Genomic DNA, 25,136 nt, shown 5'->3' on the forward strand with positions numbered 1-25,136 from the left:
ATAAGTACTTAAAATCATGAAATTAAACTTGAAATACATAGAAATGATAATTATTTGATATACTGAAATATGACATGAAAAATACATGCATGTGAAACTTACCTGATAATTATGCATATTCAAGATTATGAACTACTACTGGAATAAATATACATTGAACTTATAAAAATTATGGTACATGAAATATTGTCACAATGAATTGAATGATTTATATTTAAGAAGAAACAACAAGAAAATGATATGTATCATGACATGTAAATATGATACTATCTTTGATACGTTGATACAAGGAAAATTATGTGTATTAAGACGAGTAATAAATTTAAGTGAGACATGGCGAGAAAATACGTTTGTCAATATTAAAGTACGCTAACCAATGTTGTTGCTTGAAGTTTTGGCAAGATCCAAATTACTGTTGAATGGTAATATGTTTAATTATAAGGTGCATTGGAATGGTAAGTGCTTAGATGAAAATATAAATGAGCTTATGAAAGAGTGGAAAGGTTTCAGTTATGCAATTTCTTATGAAAAGATTTGTTATGTGATACGCTCGTATGAATCCTGCACCTAATTCAGAAATAAAAAAAATTCTAAAATCTATATATATATTTAAGATTCTGCGAAAAATTCCCTATGATTCCGATTTAATCTCAGTAGGTTCCTAATGAATGTTTTGGGCTTCGAGGGCCCAATAGAGGGACGTTATGATTATTTTTAGAATATGAATAATAAATGACTCAGAATTATTGAAAATGTTCAGTAAACTCCGGTAATCCCTCGTGCCCTATTCTGACAACGGATACGGGTAGGGGGTGTTACAAGAAAACCTCCCGAAGGACTAGTTTCTCACTCCTAATTAAAAGGGTAAGACCGAGTGGTCGTGCAATGTAATGTGTAGAGATATAAAACATTAAAGTACAAAACATGATGAAAACTATAACTCAAAATGGATGAAATGCAATGAGAGGATCATATGTTAAAAATCAAAATTTCAATTTTCGACAAAAAAGACAAAAATTAATCAATTTACGGCTTGACTCTCTTATGTCCCCAGCGGAGTCGCCAAGCTGTTGACACGATTTTTTTGATAAAACAGGGTCAACTTGGATTTTTGAAAACAAACATGAACATGGGAGTCGCCACCAATCTTTTTTGATTAGGTGTGATCAAGTCACCACGTAAAACAATTGTTTTTAATAAACGGTTTGGATTTATTAAAACAATACTTTTGGTCTACGAAATTCAAAAAAATAGGTTCGGGAATCGATTACGTACGAGGAAGGATTAGCACCCTCGTAACACCTAAAAATTTGTACCTAATTGATTAATTAGTGTCTTAACGTCGAAGATTAAAAACTTTGAAGAGTTTTTTAAAAATACGATCATTAAAAAAACTTGAATAACATGGGTGTGAATTTAGGATTATCTTGTTCTGAAAGAATATCACATCCAACATGTTAGGACACGGTACTTTAAACCGTCGAAACCAAGATCACTTTATGATTTCAAAAAACCATACTTTGAAGTTTTAAGAGGATATTTGGCTATTTGGTCAAACGAGAAATCGAAACCCAGCACGTTAGGGCACGCTTACTCGAATTTCCAAATGCAAAATATTGCCTTTTATTATTTTTTAGAGAAATCCTTATATCGAGAAAACAACATGTCATATCCAATGCGTTAGGACACAATGTATCGAATTCCCGATACGAGAATACATGCCGAAAATTTGCATATTTAAAAGATATTTAGCTATCTAGGGTTTAAAAAAAAGGGTTCATGCCCAGTAAGTTAGGACACGATCTTTTCTTAATTCCCGAGATCGTTTAAAACTTGAGTTTGAAAAGATTCGTGTATTTGGGTTTATCGAGAAAATAGAAACCCCGTAAGTTAGGATACGACTTTTTCGGATGTCAAAATACGAAATGCTATTTATTTGAAACTAATTTTAATATATCGAGTAACCGATGTCATAAAAAATTCGAAAACAAACTACATTGTTGATACGCATAACAAACAATAATAAATACAATGGTGTAAAAATAATACGAGCAATAGCAACGAAAATAAGATAAATAAAAAGGGTCAATCAATAACATACAAAATGACAGGTATACAAGCAAATAAAATTAAAGCATTCTTTCAAGATAATAATGAAAATGTAAATAAATAAATAAATAAATTAATAAAATTATAAAAATTATAAAAATGTAAAAAGATATATAGATGTGTATGTACATAACATTATGAAAATATGAAAAATCTTATGTACGTATACATATTGCAAGATTATTAAATATAAAAATATATGTAAGTATGTATATACATATATAGGTATATGAATTAAAATATGTAGAAATATAAGTATATATGTATGTAGAAAATATGAAATATAAAAAATATATATTTATAATAAATAAAGAATATGTACATATATAAATTATAAGATATAATAAGAAATATATATAAGTATGTATATGTATATAAATTATAAAAAATATGTATGTGTACATATATATTATAAAAATGTATGAATGTATATATATATAGCAAAATTTGAAATTTAAAAAGTATAAATGAGTGAATAATAATAATAATAATAATAATAATAATAATAATAATAATAATAATAATAATAATACAAAAATAATAATATGATATAACAATATAATAATGAATTGATAAGTATAAAAAGAAAATACAAAAATAACACAGATGGACTAATTAGGGATAAAAATAAAATTAAAAGGTCGAAACTGTAATAAAATAAATACAGAGGGACTAAAATGGAAAAGTGTGAAAGGGCGGAGGGCCGAATGGGCAAATAAACCAGACCCTGGACATGCGTCAGCTTTTCAGCGTGTTGGTGGGTTAGGGATCTGATCGAAAATTACACAAAATTCTGGGCCAAATTTTAAAAAGATTAAAAATAGCAAAAGGGAGTAAATTTAAAAAAACATAAATGCTGAAGGACCAGGGTTGTAAATAATTCAATTAAGGAAAACACTCGGATCCCCCTTGGAGCGGGTCGGGTCACGCGCGGGTGGCCCTATACGACGTCGTTTTGAGGCCACTAAACCGGCCCCAAACGACGTCTTTTAATACCCTTTATAAAACTAACAAATTTTTTTCAAAAAATTCATTTGGCTGTTTTGTTTCTAAAAAAAATTTTAAAACACTTTCTTTCTCTGCTAGGGTTTCAACCCAGCTTTAGAGCCCGCCGTTAGTCCCACGCATATCCACCGTCGCTCCACTGTGGACGTGGCCGGAGTTGCGCAAAACAGGGCTTTTTAGCCCCCGGTTCTCACGTTTGAGGGCCGAGCCTCCTTACCCTGGAACAATGGAAAGAAAAAAAATCTCCCCTTGTCCTTTTATATTCGGTTCCGGCGAAGGAGAGGAGGTCTCCGACGACGAGACCGTGATACGCCCAAGTGAGTCCTTTTCCTCCTTTTTTGTTTATTACTTGTATATAAATATATATATAGCAATAAAAGTAAAAAATCCACCTTAAGTGTTGTTTTTGCTTTTTTATTTTCTAAAAATGTTCGTAAAAACTACAAAGAGAAAGCTTTTTCTTTTTATAGCCAAGTTACACTTTGATTTCTATTTTTCTTTATTTTTTTCTGGTCGTTTCCTCTGCTTTGCGTGCTTTTCCTGTTGTTGTATTCAATTCTTGCAGGTGTCAGACGAGCGTGACGATGGCGTGCGGCGGTGGTGGCGCGCGTGGGAAGGCTGGTGGCTAGGGGTGGACCTAGGTGCGGCGCATCTAGGGTTTCTGCCTCTCATTTTTTTGTTGAAAATTGTTTTAGATATTAGGCCATTTGGGCTTTAGGATTTTGATTTATTTGGGCTATAAATGTTTGGGTCATGTTGGGTCTGTAACATTTGGACTTTGGACTTTAACACCATGTTTGGTTGGGTGTATTGGCATAACCAATACACCCCTAATCGGTGGGCCCCACTTAATCCCCATTTAATCTGTTGTTTGGTTGGTTGTATTACCATTACGTCCCAAATCCGTTCCTTCCCTAATACACCCGGTCCCGTAATAGCTATTCCCCCCATCCAGCGCCGATTAGAGAATCCTTACCCATTTCTTATTTTCGTTTCCTTTTTCTTCCCTCATAGATTTCTGCTTCTTCTTCCACCGGCATTGCAGATCTATCCTCATTTCTTCTGCTTTCATAACAAATCCTCAACATTGTCTTCATCAGAGGTCGATTTCAGGTATGAATCTTTGCTTCAAAATTGTCTTCGGCTTTCTCTGTTTTAATTTTTCTCTCCTTTATTGTTTTTTTCGTTTGGGTTTTGTTTGAATGCAAGCTTTTGTTCCATGGATTTGTTATCTCAATCGGTTGACACTTCATCAATGCTCTCTTTAGGGTTAGTTTCATCTTCGCCGCAGTTTATACTAGGTTACTATTGCCCGGAGATAGGATCATAGGATTGGATACTCCATCAGGAGGGAATACCAGTCATGGGTATTATACCCCACATGGTACAAAAGTATCTTCTGCTTCAATTTTCTTTGAGAGTTTGCCATATAAAGTGAATCCACAAACTGGGTATATAGATTATGAGAAGTTGGAAGAGAGGGCGCTTGATTTTAGGCCTAAAATATTGATTTGTGGTGGTAGTTCATATTCGAGGGAATGGGATTACGGAAGGTTTCGACAGATTACGGATAAGTGTGGTGCTGTTTTGCTTTGTGATATGGCTCAAATCAGTGGACTTATTGCTGCTAAGGTCTGCAAGCTATGAAGAACTGTAATTATTTGATAGGTTATTTGCTTTATGTGTTGCACTAAGGCTTTATTCATGATTTATAGCTTTTGAAATATACCTGTTTATCCTGAAAGTTTTGGTATTCATGTGGCAGAATTTGCCAATTTTCCTGAAAGTGTTGTTGCTCTTGCAAGAGAAAAGGCTGCTAAATTGGAAGATTTCTCACCGACTTCAATCATTTCAACTGATGCTGGACAAGAGGTTTGGCTGTTATTTTTTTGTTATAATACTTGTCACAAGGCTATAATATGCCTGCATTCTGGTTCTGGACATGCAAAGCCTTTTGTTTAGATGATTTTCCTGCTTCAACTATGGTGTTTCGACTCCAGCTTCTTTTTGTCTTTTCTCTGGTAGCATTTCTCATTGCTTAAATTCATAAAATTAATAATACAGTAGACCATGTTGAGAAAGGTGATGAAGCCGATTGTTTTTCATTGTAGCACATATATTTGAGTTATATATGTATATAGTTTAGCTCTTATTCTAGAATTATTTTGCTGTCATCAGTTGGAAAATTGCCTATGCTTTTGAAAAGGAGCTTTGATATGCCCTTTTTATCTAGAACAGTAGTTGCTTGGAATTCTAGACTTGCAACTTTTATTTCTTTTCCTGAAGTATTCATGGCTGGCCTTTTTTTGGTATATCTCCGGATACAAGTTTGAAGATGTCTCAAAAAACTTAAAAAACTGAACATACTCGAGTACGAGTAGCATAGCTTGCAAATGCGACTCTATGGTACTCTTATTTATATGTGTAGTTGGTGATGATGAAATGCATGACTCATTAATATATCAGAAAGTTAATCGGTTACTACAATGTTTAGCTCTTTCTTAGTACTTTGAATTTGCCTATGTGTATAATGTGTCAACTGATGCTACTGGTGTAGAACTTAAGGCTAAAACTAAATTTTATATGATTTCTTCCAGGAGTTGAATAAGATGAAATTACTTTTTTTTAATCTGTGCTTCTTCTTTGCTGGAATTTACTTTTTTTTATTTGGAAATTATTTGTTTGGTTGTTGAGAAAGGAAGGGAGACTAAATCATGATATTGTTGGATCGCCGGTACCCCTATGGCGCAGTGAAAAATAAAAATCCGGCGATCCTAACCAGGGATCTATGTGTGAGGAACGAATCGGGGTGAAAGAGGTTGCGAAATTACCTAATGTTTATTCAGAGTAGACAGCAACACCTCAACAACGAGTAGTCTAATCTGCTGTCGAACCAAACCGCAATCTATCGTGATTCCGGCCTCTACGTAATCCACCTAGTTGACTACGAACGGAAGGAATCCCCAAAACAGTTTTGAGAGTTATTTTTCTTTGAAGGCTGCTAGACTCAAACAAAGAAAAACGGGATTATATATATCCTTTTGTTTTAGGGTTTTTTTAAGAATTAAATAAATATAATAATATTATAATCCGAAAATTATAATTACATTAATTATAATATAAGTTTGGTAAACCATATATTTATTTGAATTCTTATGCTAACCAAATTCATGTCCTCACTATACGTACAACAACCTTGTACATAATGTGTTGGAAATTTGATTACCGAATTAAATTAATTCTATAATTAATTTAATTCAAGCGACCCCAAAAACAATACCAACTATGGTTTATTCCGTTCATTTCAACTATAGGGTGTGACCCTGTAGGCTCTTGTAACGTTAGCAGTAACACTAGAACGATTCTAATGCTACGAACAATGAGTAGCATCTAGCAAAGCATCATTGCTACCTAAGTCACAAGAGATCATGATTCGACATAACCTTTTTATGATTAACCTTTTATGCAATAATCCTTAAGTCCTTTATCTCTGGATTGGACACAAGTCATGGAATAGTCACACTTGCATTGTCCATTCCATGTTCCTTGATATCTTAAGCAGACTACGATATACAAATAAGTATGACATCTAATATCAACTTATTTGAGCATGGCCATGCATTTCTAGTCTCACTTAATCAAGTGGCCTAAGATATTACTCCCATTATGTAGGAGGGACTTATCCTATATCGACCAACCATATCCCTCTACATAGATTGCGGTATATCCAACATCAGCCTTTATAGAACAACCAGTTACGATGTACGTTTGACTGTATCAAAATATACAACTCACGATGTTGGGATTATGATGATCTCAAGTCTGAGGATCATATAAATATTAATCATTATGAGTAATGTCGTGACAATTACATAATAATCCAAGAAACATACTCATAACGGGTCAGTCCAATATGTTGTTCTCTAACACACATATTCATGTAATGATTCTGACATTCCATATCAATGGCAACTCTTTATCATCAATCAACTACACGTTAGTCTTAATGCATTATCGTTGTCCTATCCAACAATAATACTTGACTAAGGAACTTTTAAGAATAATCATATTATTCTCAGGACATTATTATAAAACAGTTTATTTATATACACAGAAAAGAAACTGAAATAATAATGGTAACGCCTTATATTAATAAACATGATTAATCAAGTATGTTATTACAACCATCTCATGATTGATCTTTGGGCATACTCTAACAATCTCCCACTAGCACTAAGACCAATCACTTATATATCTAATACCAAGTGACTTAGTGTGACGATCATGCTCCTGTTGTGTCAGAGGCTTGGTTAAGGGATCAGCAATGTTATCATCTGTAGGTACTCTGCATATCTCTACATCCCCTCGATCGATAATCTCTCGAATAAGATGGTAGCGCCTAAGTATATGTTTGGATCGCTGGTGAGATCTAGGTTCTTTAGCTTGTGCAATGGCTCCATTATTATCACATCGGAGTTTTATAGCATCTGATATGCTAGGCACAACCCCTAGTTCAGTAATGAACTTTTTGATCCAAACCGGTTCTTTTGCTGCCTCACTGGCTGCAATATACTCAGCCTCTGTTGTAGAATCGGCTACTGTACTTTGCTTTGAACTCTTCCAGCTCACAGCACCACCATTAAGGCAAAACACAAAACCTGATTGTGATCGAGAATCGTCCTTATCGGTTTGGAAGCTAGCATCAGTGTAACCTTTTACACTTACCTCTTCCTCACCTCCATATAGTAGGAAAACATCCTTAGTTCTTCTCAAGTACTTAAGGATATTCTTGACTGTGGTCCAGTGACCTTCACCGGGATCTACTTGGTATCTGCTCGTCATGCTTAAGGCATATGAGACATCTGGACGGGTACATAACATGGCATACATGATAGATCCAATAGCGGAAGCATATGGAATTTTACTCATTCGTTCTCTCTCCTGTGGAGTTGAAGGACACATTTCCTTCGAAAGTGAAATACCATGTCTCATAGGTAGAAATCCTCTCTTAGATTCTTCCATACTGAACCTTTTCAGTACTTTGTCTATGTATGTACTTTGGCTTAGACCTAGTAGTCATCTTGATCTATCTCTATAGATCTTTACTCCTAAGATGTAAGTTGCTTCGCCCAAGTCCTTCATAGAAAAACAACTTCCTAACCAAGTCTTAATAGATTGCAAGGTAGGTATGTCATTTCCTATGATAAGTATGTCATCCACATACAGTACCAAGAATGTTATAGTGCTCCCACTAACTTTCTTGTAAACACATAGCTCATCTTCATTTTTGATAAAACCAAACTCCTTGATTGCATCATTAAAATGAAGATTCCAACTTCGAGAAGCTTGCTTTAATCCATAAATGGATCTTTGTAGCTTACATATATTTCCAGCATCCTTTGGATTGACAAAACCTTCAGGTTGTGTCATGTATACATCCTCTTCAAGTTTCCCATTAAGGAAAGCTGTTTTGACGTCCATCTGCCAGATTTCATAGTCATGAAATGCAGCTATAGCTAGCAAGATCCTGATGGATTTAAACATAGCTACAGGAGAAAAAGTTTCATCATAGTCAACACCATGAACTTGGCGAAAACCTTTAGCGACTAATCGCCCCTTGTATGTTTGTACATTACCATTCATGTCGGTTTTCTTTTTGAAAACCCACTTGCGCCCTATGGGCTTAACCCCTTCGAGTGGGTCAACCAAAGTCCATACTTGGTTTTCATACATGGAATCCATCTCAGATCTCATGGCTTCAAACCATTTCTCAGAGTCTGGGCTCGTCACCACTTCTTGATAAGTCCTAAGCTCATCTTGATCTATCAGTAGAACGTCACCATGCGTTGTAACGAGAAATCCATATCTCTCAGGTGCTTGGCGTTCCCTTAAAGATCTACGCAGTGGTTGTGTTTCTACAGCAATTACTTGTTCCTCAACCCCTTGTGGAACTTGTTGTTGTTCTATCTCTGGTTCAGTGATATTTTACGATTCTCGAACTTCATCAAGTTCAATCTTTTTCCCACTTCCTTTTCTAGAAACAAATTCTCTCTCTAGGAAGATACCGGTCCGAGCAACAAGTATTTTATTCTCAGTGGGATTAAAGAAATAATATCCTTTGGTTTCTTTTGGATACCCCACAAAAATACAATTTTCAGATTTGGGTTCAAGCTTAGTAGACGTCTGACGTTTAACATAAGCTTCGCAACCCCAAATTTTCATAAAAGACATACTGGGACGTTTCCCAGTCCATATCTCATATGGTGTCTTTTGAACCGATTTAGATGGAACACGATTTAGTGTGAAAGCAGCTGTCTCAAGTGCATGTCCCCAAAAGGAAGTCGGCAGATTAGCATGACTCCTCATGGATCGAACCATGTCTAACAAAGTTCGATTTCTTCTTTCAGAAACTTCATTCCATTGAGGAGTACCAGGAGGAGTAAGTTGTGAGACAATCCCACATTGCTTCAAAAGATCATCAAACTCTAAGCTCATATACTCTCCACCTCGATCAGATTGAAGTGTCTTGATAGTTTTTCCTAGTTGATTTTGTTCTTCATTTTTGAATTCCTTGAACTTTTCAAGGGATTCAGACTTATGGCGCATGAGATAAACATACCCATATCTACTAAAATCATCAGTGAAAGTGATGAAGTAATGAAATCCTCCTCTAGCCTGTATATTTATTAGCCCACATACATCAGAATGTATTAGGCCCAATAAATCACTAGCTCGTTACTTTTACCAGTAAAAGGAGACTTAGTCATTTTTCCCAATAAGCAAGATTCACATATTTCAAATTGTTCAAAAACAAATGAATCCAAGAAACCATCTTTATGGAGCTTGGATATGCGTTCCTCACTTATGTGGCCCAAACGACAATGCCATAGATAAGTTTGATTTGAGTCATTTATTTTTGATCTTTTAGTATTTATGTTGTAGATGGGATTCAGTTGATCTAAAACGTAGAGGCCATTATTCAATTGTGCCGAACCATAGAAAACATTATTGAGATAAAAGGAACAACAATTATTCTTAATAATTATCTCAAAACCAATTTTGTCTAAACAAGAAATTGAAATAATGTTTTTAGTCAAACTGGGCACATAATAACAATCCTCTAAACATAAACCAAGTCCACTAGTCAAAGATAAATTATATGTTCCCACAGCTAATGCAGCAACTTTTGCTCCATTTCCAACTCGTAGGTCCACATCTCCTCTAGCCAAAGTCCTACTCTTTTGCAGTCCCTGTACAGAAGTACAAATGTGAGAACCACAACCAGTATCTAATACCCATGAAGTAGTAGTTGATAAATTAATATCAATAACATAAATACCTGAAGCAGACGTTCCGCTTATTTTGGCCTTCTTGACTTCCTCAAGATAGATAGGGCAGTTCTGCTTCCAATGTCCAGTCACACCATAATGAAAACAGTTTCCTTCCTTAGCCACCCCTCCTTTAGGTTTCAATGCAGCCTTTACTTTTCCAGGCTTGGGCCTAACTTTGCCCTTGGGCTTTGCCTGAACTTTAGCCTTTCCCTTGCCCTTATTATTACGGACCATCAATATAGGCTTGGGTCCAACCTTTTTCATGTTGCCTTCAGCAGTTCGTAACATACTGAGCAACTGTGGCAGAGTCTTATCAATCTCATTCATATTAAAATTGAGGACAAACTGGCTGTAGCTATCCGGCAACGATTGCAGAATAACATCAGTGGCCAATTCTTGGCTCAATGGAAACCCAAGCTTAGACAGGCTTTCAATATAGCCAATCATCTTAAGGACATGAAGTCCCACTGGGCTTTCTTCAGCCAGCTTACATTGGAACAAGGCCTTAGAGATATCAAACCTCTCTTGCCGTGCTTACCCCTGATAAAGTTCTTTCAAGTGCTCAATCATTTCATAAGCAACCATGTCCTCATGTTGCTTCTGAAGCTCAGGATTCATAGTGGCAAGCATAAGACATCCAACGTCTACCATGTCATCGAGATGCTTCCTGTAAGCATCTCTATCAGCCCTCGAGGCATTAGTGGGTGGCTTGTTAGGAACTGGTTGTTCAATGACATATAATTTCCGTTCTTGTTTGAGGACAATCCTCAAGTTACGGAACCAGTCAAGAAAATTTAAACCATTCAACTTGTCCTTCTCAAGGACTGATCGCAATGATAGTGTATTCGTGTTTGCAGCCATAATATATCTACAACAATGAAATTATGCGTGTGAAAATTTATCAAATTTATATTAATCATTAAAAGGACTTAATTAAATGATGCTCCCACTATTTTACTACAAAACTAATACCCTCATACGTTAGTTTCGGAAATGCTTTCTTGAAAAGCATTTCAAGTGGGTTAAGGATCCATATTTCACCTCCTCTTAAGTCAGCTTTGGCTTTACTCTCAAGATTATGGTTATCTAGGTAAGCAATACTTGGTAATTACATCATATGTAACTCCTAAAGTTTGGTGAACAACTCTTGTTCTAATCATCTTATGATTTATCCAAATTACTTGCCTCTAGGTTTCTAATCCTATTAGAATAACCTAGTCAAGTAATTAACCAATTTTAACCTGCGAATATCACTTGTTTATTCTTCGCGTTTAACCAAGATAAATACTAGTACTTCGCTTTAGCAGAACCTACACAGTATTGATCGAGGCCTTAACGAGGGCAAAATTGGAAGGCTATGTTGACTTAATATTTTAATAGAGAGATTTTATTAAGATCGTTTCATCTCACCAATTATGATTTACTTTAGTCCATTTAGCCATTTAATTGATCTCATCAATTAATGTGGTTCATTATTATCAAATTTTAACATGTTTAAAATTTGGCATACTTTAGACATCCATAGCATCTCATACATGAATAAAACAATAAATAAATGCAATAGTTATAGCCCATAAACTAAGGTGGCGCAACCCAAGCCAATGGGAGAACCAAAAGGAAACCTAAAGGTGTAAGTCGGTTTTCAAGCTATCAGTCCACACTGGTTGGCCCATCTTCTATCTCGGCTAGCCCACAGCAACTCTTGCAAATTACAATATGTAAAAACTCGTTTTACATACGAGGGAGTAAGATGAGAAGAGAAATACAAGAGAATAGTAGCAAGGCACGACACGCAGGCCGTATTTATAAAATTACAACCTTTTTTTTTATCAAATGGGCTGTTGGGCTATAACTATGCATTTCAAACACCGTGCATGTCAAAAATAGCATATACAAATAAACAATTTTGTTAAGATTAAAACATATCCTTCAACTTTATGGCCCACCAAGTTTTATTTATTATATATAAAAAAAGTACTTTAAGAAGATGGTAAAACCTCACGATTTGATAACTTTTATCAACATAATCGTGTATTCGGGATTTTAATCCCTGAGGTTTCATGCCGGAACAACCCTTGTTCCACTAACCAGTTAACTTTTACTGGAAACTGTCAACACCACCGTCGCACCATTATAGATCTGTTAACATTTAACTGTAATAACATAAAACCAAATAGGCCATAACATCATGATTAACATTTAATCCATTGTCAAAAGGAACGGTTATCAGGTTACTATTAAACGATTTAAACAGTCGAAATTTACTAAAATTAAAGCATGCATCTCATACAATTGCATCACCCAAGTATTTAAACCCGAGTCCGTATCACACAAGTGGCTCTGATACCACTGTTGGATCGTCGGCACCCCTATGGCGCAGTGAAAAATAAAAATCCGGCGATCCTAACCAGGGATCCATGTGTGAGGAACGAATCGGGGTGAAAGAGGTTGCGAAATTACCTAATGTTTATTTAGAGTAGACAGCAACACCTCAACAACGAGTAGTCTGATCTGCTGTCCAACCAAATCGCAATCTATCGTGATTCCGGCCTCTACGTAATCCACCTAGTTGACTACGAACGGAAGGAATCCCCAAAACAGTTTCGAGAGTTATTTTTCTTTGACAGCTGCTAGACTCAAACAAAGAAAAACGGGATTATATATATCCTTTTGTTTTAGGGTTTTTTTTAAGAATTAAATAAATATAATAATATTTTAATTCGAAAATTATAATTACATTAATTATAATATAAGTTTGGTAAACCATATATTTATTTGAATTCTTATGCTAACCAAATTCATGTCCTCACTATACGTACAACAACCTTGTACATAATGTGTTGGAAATTTGATTACCGAATTAAATTAATTCTATAATTAATTTAATTCAAGCGACCCCAAAAACAATACCAACTATGGTTTATTCCGTTCATTTCAACTATAGGGTGTGACCCTGTAGGTTCTTGTAACGTTAGCAGTAACACTAGTACGATTCTAATGCTACGAACAATGAGTGGCATCTAGCAATGCATCATTGCTACCTAAGTCACAAGAGATCATGATTCGACATAACCTTTTTATGATTAACCTTTTATGCAATAATCCTTAAGTCCTTTATCTCTGGATTGGACACAAGTCATGGAATAGTCACACTTGCATTATCCATTCCATGTTCCTTGATATCTTAAGCAAACTACGATATACAAATAAGTATGACATCTAATATCAACTTATTTGAGCATGGCCATGCATTTCTAGTCTCACTTAATCAAGTGGCCTAAGATATTACTCCCATTATGTAGGAGGGACTTATCCTATATCGACCAACCATATCCCTCTACATAGATTGCGGTATATCCAACATCAGTCTTTATAGAACAACAAGTTACGGTGTACGTTTGACTGTATCAAAATATACAACTCACGATGTTGGGATTATGATGATCTCAAGTCTGAGGATCATATAAATATTAATCATTATGAGTAATGTCGTGACAATTACATAATAATCCAAGAAACATACTCATAACGGGTCAGTCCAATATGTTGTTCTCTAACACACATATTCATGTAATGATTCTGACATTCCATATCAATGACAACTCTTTATCATCAATCAACTACACGTTAGTCTTAATGCATTATCGTTGTCCTATCCAACAATAATACTTGACTAAGGAACTTTTAAGAATAATCATATTATTCTCAGGACATTATTATAAAATAGTTTATTTATATACACAGAAAAGAAACTGAAATAATAATGGTAACGCCTTATATTAATAAACATGATAAATCAAGTATGTTATTACAACCATCTCATGATTGATCTTTGGGCATACTCTAACAGATATATGTATATATTTGTTTGGATAAATCATGATAGTTTGTTTTTTTGTTATGTTGTTTAACTTTGTTAGTTATTTGGTGCCAGAGCTGAAAACCCGAATCAAGAAGTACTTTGAAGGGGATGAAGAGGCACTCCCTTCAGTTCTTGAGGCCATTTTGCGGAGAAAGTTAGCTGGGAAGCATGAGGAGACCGATGATGAATTGATGGATGAATTGGAGGTGCAACCACGAGACGATGTGGATGATGAAGAGTTCGAGTCAGATTTTGATAATTTGTACTCGACTGATGAAGAGATACTTGCAATGTTTTTGATGAAATAAAGTGTGGATAGAAAACCTGTCAATACTTGCAATGTTTGTCCATAATGTTTGTAAATGAGAAATGACCCTAGTCTACATCATTTCTCAAAGCCTGCGATTGCATGTAAATGTCACTAGAAAGCTGTTGCTAAGGCTTAAGAATCTGTTTTATGAGTCAGTGTTGGTTGTTTCAAGTTCACTTTAATGTCACTCTGTTTACTGCTTTATAGTTTAACTTTTGTATGGTAAGTGATTTGTATACTAGTTGTTTCTCTTGAATATGCATGCAGAACTTATATATTAGAAGTTACAAACACAGATTTGCTGCTTGATAACAGATAGATCTTTTTTTTTTTATAGTTTACCATGGTTGCTTTATGCCTATGTGATTGTTCATAGAAATTTTTTTTTAGAAGAAGCCTATGCTTGACATTTGTTTAATCCATGTTTTCTTAGCAAGTATCTACATTATTAATCTATATTATATAGTATTATATATTATGATTTTATTAAATTCATATAAGAATATTTAATATTAAGAATTTTATTAAATTATATATTTTTATTAAATTATATTATATAGTATTATATATTATGATTTTATTAAATTCATATAAGAATATTTAATATTAAGAATTTTATTAAATTATATATTTTATTAAATTATATTTAATAATAATTATGTTAAATTATATTTTATAGTATCATATATTATGATTTGAGTAAATTCATATAAGAATATTGATTATTAAGAATTTTATTAAATTATATATTTTAATTATAATATATTTAATAATAATTATGTTTAAATATGATTAAATTATTTATTATTGATATTAATAATCTTATTAAAATTTAAATAACAATAACAATAATCTTTTACCAAAACAAATTTATGGTAAGGGTATTCTAGTCATTTTAGTTTTTTCTATTATGCTATTACACCTCTATTCCATTCAACCAAACACAAGATTGTTAGTACGCCTCTATTCCATTACATTCAACCAAATAATTGATTTGCTATTACGCCTCTATTCCATTATGCCTCTATTCCAATACAGCGAACCAAACGTGCCCTAAATTTTATTTTTGGTTGTTGTTTAAGGGCAGGGCAGAATTGGTTATTACAAATATAAAATAAGATAAATTTTCCTCCTTCGCAAGTCAACATTACCCACACCAGCCAGCAGAAAATCGACCACTGTGTCCATAAAACCATAAAACTGCAATTGGTGCATGTCCCTTCTACTGATGTCGCTCGCTTTCTCTCAACATCCCCCATCACCATTGAGTTTACCCTTAACACCATTTGATGATCGGAGGCCATTGATGGGTTCTTAGCGGAAGAAACGAAAGCTGAAGATGTACGATCATTTTTTTTACTTGGAAGCTTTCTTCACCATTTTTTTTTATTTCTAAGGCAGATAGGAGATGGAGACAAAGACCCAGAGCCATTCATCCTCTTGGAAAGCACACCCCACCAATAACAGACCGTTCCATCTTAGAAGAAGAGATGTATTTTCTTCAGGTTTCTTTTCTATCATTCTTTTCTTTAACCCTCTTACAGGACCTATCAGCCATGGAAGCCAAGCCATTGAATCAAATGCTAGCGGGATTTTTCAGTGGTTGAGGGATGAAAGTACCGGCTATTTTGGTGGTTTTTGGCAAGGAAGGGGCTGTCAAACGATGGGTTTTGAAATTATCTGAAGGTTAGATGCTCGATTCACGCTCATTGCACCAATGGTTAAAATTCAAATATTATTAGGTATATAACAATATATTATCAATTATTTAATATATTTTAAAAACTTATTAAATATTATCAATATTAAATTGTAGGTATAAAGTATTAAACTATTTTAATTCAAATATTAATTAAATTAGACACTCAAATAGTTTAATATTAAATATTTTAAATAAATTTGGCAATAAATATTATCCATGTAATTTAATATTAAATAATTGGTTAATTTAATTCAAATAGTTTTTTTGAATCCAAGTAATTCATTTGAGTATTAAAATACAATTCACACAGTATCATACGACTGTTTTTTTTTTGTTGAAATTTTTTAGATGCTATATATGAAAAAGAAGATATAAGTAATATATACAAGTGTCAATCAAATAAATTAGCCAACTAAACTCAAATTTTCTTTTTTCTTTTTTTTTTAATTTAAAAATCTAAGTTTCTTCCTTCATTAATTTCATTTTTTTTCTTCTTCTCTACTTCGTCTCTTGGTTGGTTCTCACTTCTCATATTAAAAAAAGATGTTAAATTTGTTTGATTTTCTTTAATTATTCAATTAATAAATTGTTGGTTTATAATTTTAAAAATAATTGTTAATTTTTTAAGAGTGCAAGTAAAAATTTAATTTTATATTTTTTTAGAATCAAAATTAAGTTGAAATAATATGTAAATGTTGAGGGTAAATTTCTTTAGAGTCAGGCCAAATTGAAATAAATATTAAGGGCTAAATTTATTATTATACTAATTCTAGAGCTATCACATTATCTTTTCATGATAAAATTATGACAGTTAATGAAATTGGATCAGAAAAGACATATGATTATTAAATGATTTTTTTGTAACTTTTTATATTTTAGTAACAAAATTTTTTGAAAATAATTGGGTAACTTATAATGTGGTTTACCTTTTTTTTTATAAAAAAATTATGGTAAAATATTTAATTTAAGATAAATAAATAAAAGCATGTAACAGAATAAATTAATAATTATGTGGTAAATTTAACATACTGTTAAGAAATTTATGTTATTTATATCTAAACTCATGACTGAGTTGGTGTCATAAGTCAATCAGTCATTAACTCAGTTAAAGAAATTATTTTGATGTCATTTTTTATTTAAAATAAGTTATATTATTCGAAAGAATTTTGATATTTTTATTGAAAACCAATAAAAATACAAATACAATGATATTTAAACCCATGTCAATTATATTAGTAAAACCTTAAATTTACCACTCAATTAAAGCTTCACTTTGATTTTTTTAACATTTTAATTTATTATATGCACAATTTATTACCTCCATCAATTGTATATTTATACTTACTATTGTTTAAACCCGTAACTAAGTTGGTGTCACAATTCAACCGGCTACCAATGCGGTTAAGAAAATTACTTTGATATCTTTTCGTATTTAAAATAAATTATATTATTTGAGAGTACTTTATCAAAGCCTGATTTTGATTTTTTTTATACATTTCAATCTATTATACGCATTTTATTACCTCTATCAATTGTATATCTATATTTACTATTATTTAAACATTGGCTGAGTTGGTGTCACAAGTCAACCAGGCACCAACATGGTTAGGAAAATTACTTTGATATCCTTTCGTATTTAAAATAAATTATATTGTTTAAGGGTACTTTAGTATTGCATCAAAGCTTCATTTTGATTTTTTTATACATTTCAATTTATTGTGCACATTTTATTATCTTCATCACTTGCATATTTGATCTGCTACAATTCGTTGTAGCAAATTAAATTATTTTCCGTACTTATGAGCTCGTAGGAAACCAATTTAGTTATGTTTTTATTTAGTTTTCATCCAGATAATAAAATGAGCAATTTTGACTATTTATATGACAGTGTGGATGAAGAGAGGCCTAGAGGTAGACTAACTTGTTCAGTGAGTGTGTAGGACACTATTTGGAGGCACAAAGATAGTAGAATGCCCGCGATTAACACAGAGCTAGGATGTTGCAAGACGGAAAAAGAAATATCAAAAGAGAAAACTGCCTTTGGTGTTGCGACACAGCTAGAGGGTGTCACAACACAACTTTGAAGACATAACCAAATTAGTAGACTGCCAGTGGTGTCGCAACGCCTACACTACGAGATCAATTAATGAAGCAAGGATGTTTTCGTCCGCACAAGAAACTTTAACATCAAATAGTCAACCGAATTAGGTCAAGGACCGGCGGTTAACCCTAGGCCTATAAATAGGATTGCTTTTCTCAGTTTAAGGACAAGTTTTTTTCTCTTAGTTAATTTTTCGTTCCTTGTTAGTTTTATTTCTATTTGTAATTTAGGTTTTTTTTAGTTGTAATCTACTTTATTTTTTATGTTGTTCTTTACGGAATTCGACTTATGGATCAATCAAAATCTTTTACAGATTATCGTTCGCGCGTTATAAATACATATCATGATTTTTCTCAACTCTTTTATTGATCTATTCCTAATGATTATCTTTTTAGTCAAGTTTATGACGTTTGTTAAATCCATGGGGAACTAATCCAATAACGGGAGATTAACGAGTGGATGTGTGATTAAGTAGCTTCTATGTAGGGTTTCTTTGCAGATCAGCTGGTTGAGATAGAAAGAACTTAAATCCCTAGGCTTGACGACCTTAGGAAGTCATATAGGTGAGAATGAACCAAAATTGGTATTGTCTATCCGTGAAAACCTTACACTAATCTAGTCTGGACTGTGAGGTCGAAAGATAAGTAGCTCTTGTCGACTCATTAGGTTAATGGAAGGCCGAGAGGCCTTGCTAGGTTAATGACTAGAAGATTGGATAGAACCCAAAATAGGAGTTAATTATGAACATGGAAGCTAGTTAGTATTCTGTCGTTAAATTTGATAAAATCTACAAATTATTTTCCTTATTTGTTTTTGTGTTGTTTTAGTACTTTAATAAATTATTATTTTCCATCACTTTAGGAGTAATCGTAATATAGTTTAATTAAATTAATAATTAGACCCATTAGCTAGAAACTAAGATTAGTTTAGTCTCACCTCCCTTGGGTACGATCCTTAGAGTACTTCCATACTTTGTTGTAAAATTATATTACAACTTGACTCGTATGCTTGCGAAAACCACCTAACGCTTATACTTTGGTTGCAATATTCACACTCTAGACGTTAGTACATCCGGAGGCGGTCAATATCTATATTTGTTATTTAAACCATTGACTGAGTTGGTGTCACGAGTCAATTGGGCCACTTTGATGTCCTTTTATATTTAAAATAAGTTATATTATTTGAGGATACTTTAGTATTGTTATTTAAAAAACCAATAAAAATACTTTAATGCTAGTTCCATTAATAAAATCTTAATGTTACCACTCAACCAAAGTATAATTAAATTATGCAGATTTTATTGCCTCTATCAATTGTATATTTGTACTTAACTATTATTTAAACCCTTGACTCAATTGGTGTCGCAAGTCAAAAGGGCACCAACTTGATTAGAGAAATTACTAAAATGTCCTTTTTATATTTAAAACAAGTTATATTATTAAGACTACTTTAGTCCTTTTAATTAAAAAAAATAAAAATTATGGATAGGGTAGGATTTAAACCCACAACAATTACATTAGTGAAATATTAAATTTACGACTTACCCAAAGCTTTATTTTAATTTTTTTTACATTTTTATTTAATTATGCACACTTTAATAATAATCTTTATTAATAATGTTGTTGATTGAGTTAGTGTTACAAGTTAACTCGACACCAACTTAGGATTGATTGTATTAATTTAATATTAATTGTATTAATAATCTTTATTAATTGTATTAATTTAATATTATTAATCTAATGTAATTATGTGTTAAAAGTTCGATTTACTCACAACTTTTCATAAGTGTGTTACCCTCATATGATATCATTAATTTCTTTGGGATAATATCCGTTCTCCCAGTATGATCCTATTTTATCTCATGGTAACCATTACATCTTTCTTAATGAAAAGTCAATTACTATCAAATAGCAATCAAGTCATTCATAACAAGGATGACAAACCCGTGACCACTTTTACTTTTCATCAACCATGTAATTCCAATGAGAGGATGTCATTTACCCATGTTTGGAGCTATGAATTCCACAATTGTGAATGAAGCTACATGCTGCAGAAGTTGTATTCCCAACGCACTAGCTTTCGGCTCCTTATTTAATTGAACTCAGACTTTTACTTACATCAAAATATACGAGTCATGCATTCATAATCTGTCATTCACTTAGGATTTAGGTATGTCATACTATGAACGCCACAAGTGAATAAATCCATAAATGGATTCAAAATCTATTCTTTTTGGGTCCAGTCTGATGTACTGTCAGTCTAATTAGTCGCATCTATGTCGCTCTCTTCTAAGAGTCATCTGCTTCGGTGCCCAAGACAAAGGGTCTCCCATTTGGACTTGATAGACAACATATTAGTCTTTCAATCGGTTTTCTCATTTCCAATTAGATTAATGACATGATTAGGTTCATCTACTAATATAAGTTGTCTTTTGGTATTACAATTCGACCATGTAAATACCACTTGGTATTAGTTTAAATATTAGACAACTAGTGAGCTAATATTTCCTTCTATTTTGCTTTGTATGAAAAAATCAAATGAGGACAATTATACAAAATATATTAATGTAATCCATGAATGCACTAGATCTAATAGGTTGGTCGGGTTCGAATTTATCTTTCTTAAATTGGGTCAGGCTTGAGCAAAAAAGCAAGCCCATTTTTTGAACTAGGCCAGGCTTGAGCTTAAAAATTTGTCTAGATACGTTGCATGGGCCCAACCCGACCCATGAGAACATCTAATTTTAGTCACTTCAAATTCTAATTATTTTGTGTTTCGACTTCTTCATATTATTTAGAGTGATTTTGAATTTAATTTAAATTAAATAAATTTGAATTGTTGGGGTTTTTATAATTAAATCCAGGGTGAATAGAAATAGATTTTATTACATTTTCAAATTGGGATGTGCGATGCGAGTTATACATGAAACATTGAAAATTAAGATATTGAGAAATGGAAGTTATTTTTGCCAACAAGCCTTTGAACAAGCAAACGAAAAAACATGAGTCGCCACCGATATTTTTTAGGTGTGATTGGATCACTTTGCGATTTAATCATTTTAATCAAATGTTTTAATTTTACTAAAACAATAATTTTGGTCTACGAAATTCAAGGAAAACGGGTTCAGGAGTCGGTTACATGTGAGGAAGGATTAGCACCCTCATCATGCCCAAAATTGGTACCTAATTGATTAATTAATGTCTTAATGTCGAAAAAAATTGAAAATTCGAAAAGAAATTTAAAAATATGATCCTTTTATTAAAAATTTAAAGAAGGGTGTATTTCACATTAATTGAGAAAAAGAATTATATCCCGTGAGTTAGGATGCAATATCTTAAATCCCGAAACGAGAATAAACACCAAAAATTTATTTATCTTTAGAAATTTTGATCATCTCGGCTTCGAAGAAGAAATCATATCCTGTAAGTTGGAACACAGTTCTTTTCTGATTCCCGAGATAATTTTTTAAAAAAATGTGTTTTTTTTAAAAAAAGGTTCGTATATTTGGAATTATCAAAAAAGTCGAGACCCCATAATTTAGGGTACGATCTTTTCGAATCCTAAAATACGAAGTTTTATTTATGTATTTCAAAAAAAATTTATACATTTGGGTCAAGATTGATGCGATACTTAAAATAATATACGAATAAAATGTTAAACTAACAAACAACTGCAATGCGAATGTACTAATAAACAAATCGTTACAAATACAACAACAATGATACATCATTTTAACGCAAATATTAACAATAAATAAAGAAAATAAAAGATAAATAAATAAAATCAATGAATAACAACAATAAAATAAAAAATAACAAAGCCATATTAAATTTAAAAGGGAAAAAGGAATTAATAAATAAATATACAAATAAATATTTAAAAAGAAAAATAATTTATGAAATATTAAAAGGACAAATAAAAAAGGGGAAATTAAGATTGTAATAAAAATAAAAATAATGAAAATGAGAGTAATAATAATGGTAGTAACAATAAAAATACTAAGAAATAAAAAAAACTATTATAAAATGGGTGAAATTAGAGTTATAATAAAAATAATAATAAATAAATAGTTTAAAGTTTTGAAATTAAAAAAAATAAATAAATAGGAGATAAAATAAAATAAATGCATTTAAAGTATTTTGGTAAGTAAATAAAAAAATATAATGGAAATAAAAATGTACAAATTGATTGATTTAACAATATAGTAATAATAATCAGCATACAAATAACAAGGGTAAAATAATAATGGTAAAAATAATATTAAATTAATTAATTTAATAATAAAATAGTCAAAATAATAACAAGGACTAAATTTAGCTTTAAAGCAATAATTTGGGGCAAATCAGAAATAAATAAAATGAATAAGGACCCAATAGAACGTGCAGATGACAAGGAGTGGCCAAATGGGTAATAATTCCCACCCCCCAAAACACACAGCTTCAAGAGACCAAATTATAAATTGAAATAAATTACAGGGCGAAATTTAAAGAATAAATGGAACTTAATTGCAAAATAATTTAAAAGTAGAAGGGCTAAAGGTGCGAATTGCCCATTAATCAAAAAACACGCGGATCCTTCCCTTGGGTCGGGTCACCGTAAGGGTCAATGCCAAAATGACGTCGTTTTGGGCGTCAGAAGCCAAGCCCAAAACGACGTCGTTTTGGGGTGTCTATATAAGTTTAAAAAAAAAATCATTTGTAACCTCCTTAAAAAAAACTTTCTCTTCCCTCTCAACTCTCTCTCAGCCCCCAAGCCCGGCCAAACTCCGGCGCCGGACCACCACGGCAGCCGCCGGTCGCCAGTGACGGCGTCACCGTACGCGGTGGTCGGAAAATAAAAAACATTTTTTTGGGTTTTTTCGACTTTTGGACCCAAAAAACACTGATTTTCATCGAAATCGACACCTCCATTGCAAAAAGGTACATTTTTTATTTTTTATTTTTGGTTTTCTTTTTTTAGATAAAATAAAATAAATAAATAAACATGAAGTTAGAAGGTAAACAAGATCTACCTTCGAAAATGGTTTGTATTTGAATTGACTTTTTTCTGTTTTCTTTTCATTCATTCGTAAATCAAATACATAAAATCGGGGATTTGTTTATAACCCAAAAATACCATTTCTCTATTTTTTTTTATTTTTTACACTATTTTTTTTTACTTTTGGACTCTCCTAGTCCGTTTTGCAGGTACAGTGGATGCACACGTGGAGGAGGCGGAGCGAAGGGCGACAACTGTTGCGGCGGCTGGAAACCTAAGCTGTTAGGGTTTTTTTGTTTCTGAAAAAAATTGTTTTGGGCCATACTTGGTTTGGGCTATTTATTGGTTTTGGGATTTAATTATTTGGGCTGAGTGAGTTTTGGGTTAAAACGATTTGGGCTAGTTTGGGGTTTGGGCTATATCATTATATATTTTATTTGGTTTTAATATTTGTATATAGGCCGGACAATTTTTGGGTTTGTACAGCTGCCCCTCTTTACTCATTGTTGTGTAACGAGAATGAAGCAAAGACTTTAACAAGCCTAAATTTGCCCGGTCTTGTCGAGTCATGACTTCTTTTGGCGAGTAGCTTCATTCCGACCCACTGTGTCTTCAAGGGTATAGGAGTTGCCACTTCGATTCACTCTACTGCAACGTCAAGGAAATAGGATTTGTTGCTTCAATCTGCTCCATTGCGACCTCGAAGAGATACGATTAGTTTATTCAGTCTGCTCTGCTGTAACTTCAGGGAGATAAGACCTGATGCGATCTACTCTACTGCAACTTTAGAGAGATAGGATTATTAACTTTAATCTCTCCACTACAACTTCAGGGAGATAAGATTCGCCATCTTCAGTCTGCCCCACTGCAACTTCAAAGGGATAAGACTTGCTTTCTTCAACTTTAACGCCAGGGAGATAAGATTCGCTGCCTTCAGCTTTAATCTGCTCTGCTGCAACACCAGGGAAACACGATCCGCTCCACTTCAGCTTTAATCTATTCCACTGCAACACCAGGGAAACAAGATTTGCTACCTTTAGCTTTAATCTGTTCCACTACAATGCCAGGGAAATAAGATCCGCTGCCTTCAATTTGCTCCACTGCAACTTCAGGGAGATAAGACTGGTGTCTTCAATCCACTCCACTGCATCTTCAAAGAGGTAGGATTTGTGGTTTCACCGATCTGTTCTTTGGGAAACATGGCCTGTAGAATCCCTTTCGTGCCTATTTATGCCTAGTGATTAGGATGTTATGATCAGAATGAATCAAAATCTCCTAACTACATGTGCATGCATGAATGCAAAATGTCATGAAAATAATCATTTAATGTTTCAGTTGTTATTGCTCATTGTTCAATAAGGCTTTATTACCAACAAGTTAGAATGCTATCTTGTCCGACTGGTAACACTTATATCTTACTTAATCGGATTGCCTCACTGTAATCTTCAAGGTTGAATCCACTGTAATTTTGGGACATACAATTTGAACCATCCTTCTCCCACTGTAATTTAGGAGTATAAGATCTGGCTCTTTCTCAATCCTCTCCTACTGCGATTCAAGGATACAGGATGTGAATCTCTTTGGCCTTACACCATTCCCAAGGTGTCGTACCAAATGTTTATGCACAATTGTAGAAATTTCTTCCTCAAGAAATCCTCTTTTTATCACTTATTGATCATTGCTTGTCCGTTCATTTAAGCTTTGTCTGACACGACATTTTGTTGTTTTGTTCAAACAAT

At 33.0% G+C, this 25,136-nt stretch overlaps 1 long non-coding RNA gene across 1 annotated transcript; it reads left to right on the forward strand.

The window, feature by feature from the left end:
- The first annotated feature begins 4,869 nt into the window (after window positions 1-4,869).
- Window positions 4,870-14,829, forward strand: LOC107942301 (uncharacterized). Its single transcript, XR_001695807.2, has 2 exons — window positions 4,870-4,986; window positions 14,380-14,829. It is a non-coding gene; the product is annotated as an uncharacterized lncRNA (long non-coding RNA).
- The last annotated feature ends 10,307 nt before the right edge of the window (window positions 14,830-25,136 follow it).

This window comes from Gossypium hirsutum, chromosome D06, assembly GCF_007990345.1.
Source record: "Gossypium hirsutum isolate 1008001.06 chromosome D06, Gossypium_hirsutum_v2.1, whole genome shotgun sequence".
Taxonomy (NCBI): Eukaryota; Viridiplantae; Streptophyta; class Magnoliopsida; order Malvales; family Malvaceae; genus Gossypium; species Gossypium hirsutum.